A 4,873-nucleotide genomic window follows, 5' to 3' on the forward strand; every position below is an offset into this window, starting at 1 on the left:
ACAGCTAGAAATTCTGCCTATACAAGTGGCCTCTAAGGATGAATTGAATGCTGATTAAACTCTGAAGAAGTCTTTAACATAATTAGTAACTTAAAAAAAGGTAAAGCAGCTGGCCCAGGTACCCTTCCAAATGAAATATACAACATATATTAAGGGGAGAATGGAAGCCTATTCGGACAACTTTTTTAATTTAGACTTTGTGAATAAACATGGGATGACGCTACTATAAACATAATTCTTAAACAAAAAGAAGATCCCAAGACTTGCAAGTCTTATAGACCAATTTCCCATTTAAATTTGATCTTAACAAAGTGGCTCGGGAAGGTGGTTGATGTCCTAGTTCATAAAGATCAAAAAGGGTTCATTAAAGGAAGGCAACTACATGAACTGACTTATAATTTAGGGGCGAAAGATCTGCTGGTAAGGATAGTATCCCCTCGACAGTGCTGACCTACATTGCTGCCAAAGCGTAATGTACAAGATGATGGCAGTGGTTTCAAAGACAAAAAAAAGTTGGCCCTTTCCGTATAGAGTAATCAAGCACGTTGATTTAGGAGAGGCTTTTTTTAGAGGTAGTCAGATCCCTCTATAAAAACCCCACGGCTAAGATTTTAGTTAATGGGAACTCTACTAAACAGATACATATCAGAAGAGGGACAAGGCCAGGATGTCCACTTTCACCTCTCCTCTTCAATCTATATATAGAGCCATTGGCAAACAAAATAAGAGCTAGTACGAGTATTGTTCCTTTTGTTTGCAATGGTTGGGAGAAAAAATTTGTCTGCATGCCAATGACTTGATGGTCTATACAGGGGATCTTGCAAAGTCTCTTCCAACACTGTGGAATATCCTGGAAGATTTTGGGAAAAAATTTGGTTACTGTATTATTCAACAAAAAAACGAGATCATGGAATGGAATACCCAACACACTACCATTCTGATAAAACAGGAAATAAGGTATCTGGGAATCCAATTAGTGCATGAGCTAGAGAAATTAACCCAGCCTAATTTCGATAAGGTAGCTGCCGGAGTAAAAAAAACTGCTTAATGTATGGGGCAGTCTCGTACTCTCATTTATAGGAAGATATAATCTGTTAAAAATGCCCTTAGATTTGAAACAGCATGGCTTAAGAAGCTGCAAGGGGACTTAAGCTGTTTAATATGGAGGGCTAAAGGGGTGAGAATTGCTTGGAGGAAGCTCCCTAGTAAGAAGGAACAGGGTGGCAATGCAAGCCCCGATCTTTTTTAATATGACTGTGCCTTCCACTTACAGAACATAGGGCTGTTACTTACGGATACATCTACCTTTTCCCGTTATTCAGAGCCTTGATTATAGATTCTCCTATGCGTGGGGACTATTTCCTTTTTAAATTTGGCCACCCAAACTACTTCAAGAAAGTGAGACTCAAGATTCTTGTTGGCACCTGTAAGTTATGGTACTAAATCAGACAGTCATTAATAATTCCCTATTTTAATAGCTCTGCCATTATATGGGACACCCTTGGGACACCGGCCTGCCTCCTGGATAAACTTTCAACCCCCTGATTGACTGGGGTACACATAAATGGGATCAAATCATAGAAGACAACCAACCTGTTCCCTGGGAGCGCATGCTAGAAATCACTGAGGGTAGTTTATCGAAATTTAAATATTACCAACTAGCAAGTTGGGCAAAGGGGTTAGATAAAGACGGAAAAGCCAACCACTTTTGGGAGTACAGGATACAGAAATGACCACTCCAGTGCAAATACATTTCAGAATGGTACTGGATGTTAGTCCAGGCTGGGGAGGAGGATTACTTCCAGCCCACGGAGATCTGGAATGGGGGGCCTGCCAAGAACTCGAAACGCTGTGGCAAGTATCTATGTCGTTCTTGTGGCTATCTACAAAGTCTTCACCGCTCAGGAAAAATAATCTGCATACTGTCCACAAGGCTTACTGGACGCCTAGGAAGTTGTCGAAGCTTGGAACTCAGGAGGCAAAGAAGTGTCCCAAATGTCGTGAAGAAAAAGCAGACAATGGCCATATGTTTCAGCAGTGCCCCTCAATGGAGAGCTTCTGGCAAGAAGTGGGTAAGGCGCTCTCAGACAAGAAATTAAGGTAAGCTTGTCATTGGTTATTTTCGGGGTGGTCAATGGGGGGAGACACCCAGAAACTTTGTAAGACACAAAAAACTACTCATCTTCCTGCTGGTTTTGCTTGCACGCAGAAAGATTTGCCTAAAGTGGATTCACCCCAGCCCCCCCCCCCCCCCCCCCCCCTTAGCGTGGGAATGGATAAGAACAGCACAAACGATATGCAACTTAGATTGGAGTGGTTCTCTTTCTAAAAGAACAACATTCTAGGAGATTTGGGAAGACTGGCACTGATTCTGGCAGGAAACCCTAACCCCTGTTTTGTTTGTAAAATCTATTCGTCCAATGATGAACATCAACGCAATATTGGTCGAAATGGAGCTGGGATGGAGTTAATGGCTAGAGACCCCCTCCATCGACTCCATTTGCGTTTGAGGGTCAGGTTCTTGACTTGGTCGATTGTATATGGCTATGGCCTCTACAAAAACCCCATGTGGGGAGATTGGGCCCCCGACACAGTTTAAGAGTTCCCTGGGCCCATATGATGAAAAAAAAGGCCCTAATATTTCTTAAAAAAAACATTTTAAAAAAAGAAGCAAACTTCCTGGATGCACAAATTCTTTGGGTAGAAGAATCCATAGACTTGCAGACATGGGCATCCATAGATAATGATGACTACTTTTGCTGTGTAAGTGTTTTATTTTTTTCTGTGACAACGATGACTACTTTTGTTATTTTAGTTTGTTGTTTAAGCAGTGTAGAGACAGTTGTTTGGGTTGCAGGTTGTGCCTAGGGCGTGTTTGTTTGTTATTATTAATTCAAAATGTATCCATTATTACCCCTACCTACATTTTTGGCTACCCCAGATGAAACATTCTTGCCATGGGAAGATTGACGCGAAGCCTTCAAGACTTATTTAGAGCGTATGGGGGAGATGTGTTTGTTGGAAAAAGGAATCTTGCAATTTTCAAGCACAATTTAGGGGTGGAAGGGTAGAAATGTTTCAAAAAGCTTACCTAGTGGTGTGAGACGTAGTGATGGTGATGACCATAAATCTGATATAGATTAGGGATCAGACACTTTATTGTACTTCCAAATGAAAATTCAGGAGAAAGTACTAAGGGGCATATTTACAAGGGCTTTATCTCCGCTTTTTTGGCTTACAAAGCCAAAAAAGCGGAGATAAAACCAGTGCCCTATTTACAAGAGGGTGCTAACATGTATAATTGCATGTTAGCCCCCTTTTTCCCAACGCCTCACTTTGCATCTCCAATGAGATGTAAAGTGGGCATTACTGGGCTTACCCAAGATGGACTACCTTGCAAATATCGCTGATGTTTACATCGCGATATTTACAAGGCAGCCCACATGATTTTAGCACACATTAGATTTTGACGAAAACGGACGTTTTCGCCAAACCCTAACGTCTGCTAAAATCCTGACTTAGCCATCCCTAACATAGGGGGTGGATTATGCTGATACAACCCTGTGGGTCGTATCAGCAAGGTTATCGCCCTTTTGCAGGGAACATCACTAGAAAACCAGCGATGTTCCCTGCAAAAGGGAGATGACCTAGCTATCTCTGGAATTTTTATCGCCCTGGAGTAACGCGTTGTTAATAATGCGCTACCAGGGTGATAAATACCAGAGATAGCCTGCGATAATATAATTATCTCTAAGCACAGCAAGCAATAATTATCACTGGCCGTTGTTAATGTGCCCCTAAGTTTGATGGAACAGTCATTTTAAAAAACTATTGTTGTTGCTAAAATCATTGAAAACACCTCATGTTATGTTGAAAAGTTAAAAAAAGGTAATGGGCACAAAAACACTAATCTCAGGCAAGCTTCTTCGCAGGTTTCGGATGATTTTAAGAAAATGGGCACTATCAAGTAAGGAGTCAGAGTCCAATAAGATGTGTTACAGGTGTGGAAGCATGAAGCTTGCAGCAACTTTAAGTAATTGTCCTGCTATAAACATAAAATGTTTCAAGTGCAATAGAGTGAGACATTGCTCAAGGGTGTGATATCAGGGAGTTATGGATTATAAGCACAGTGTGAATTTGTTAATGCAAAGTGGGACCGAGCAGAAGGGGTGTGATGAGGAGCTTGTATCTAGGAGAATGTAGAGGTGGTGATAGATGGTAGTGTCAGAACAGAAATGTACAAATGAGGTAAATGATGTGAAGAGTGTATGTGGACCATATTGCCCACCTAAATGTGTGGTGAAAGTTGATGGGTTGGAGGTTACCACGGGGCAGAGTCGTGTTTGTCAAAAACTTTAATCGATGAAGAAACCTGGTGCAAACAGATGTCAACAAAGATAATGGTGTTGAGGTGTCTGCAAGCGAAAATACACTTTAAAGGTAGGAGCGCTCTGAGTCAGGTGTATGTGGTGGAGAAAGGGAAAATTCCTTTGGGTTGGAGCGAACAGAATGCATTAGGAATTGTGTTAGACCATATTGGGAATTTAATATATATATATTTTTTTTTATATTTTTTTTTATTGCCAAAAAGCGTTACAAACATTGCACTTCAAACATTATTACAAAAATACAATAGTAATACATATAAATCATTGACATTGCAAGGCATAAAATAAAAATACTGGTACCATCTTAGCATCCATACCCATCCGTTTTTCTTCCCTTTATCTATTCAGTCCCCTGATCTAGCCCGATGTTCTTACATGAGTATAAACCTACCCCATATGGAATCAAGGGGCTTAGCATCAAGCCCCAGAGATAAAATTATCGCCGCTTTAGCGTCCGTTTTCGGATGCAAAGCGGCAATAATTTT

Source organism: Triturus cristatus, chromosome 10 (genome assembly GCF_964204655.1).
Source record: "Triturus cristatus chromosome 10, aTriCri1.1, whole genome shotgun sequence".
NCBI lineage: Eukaryota > Metazoa > Chordata > Amphibia > Caudata > Salamandridae > Triturus > Triturus cristatus.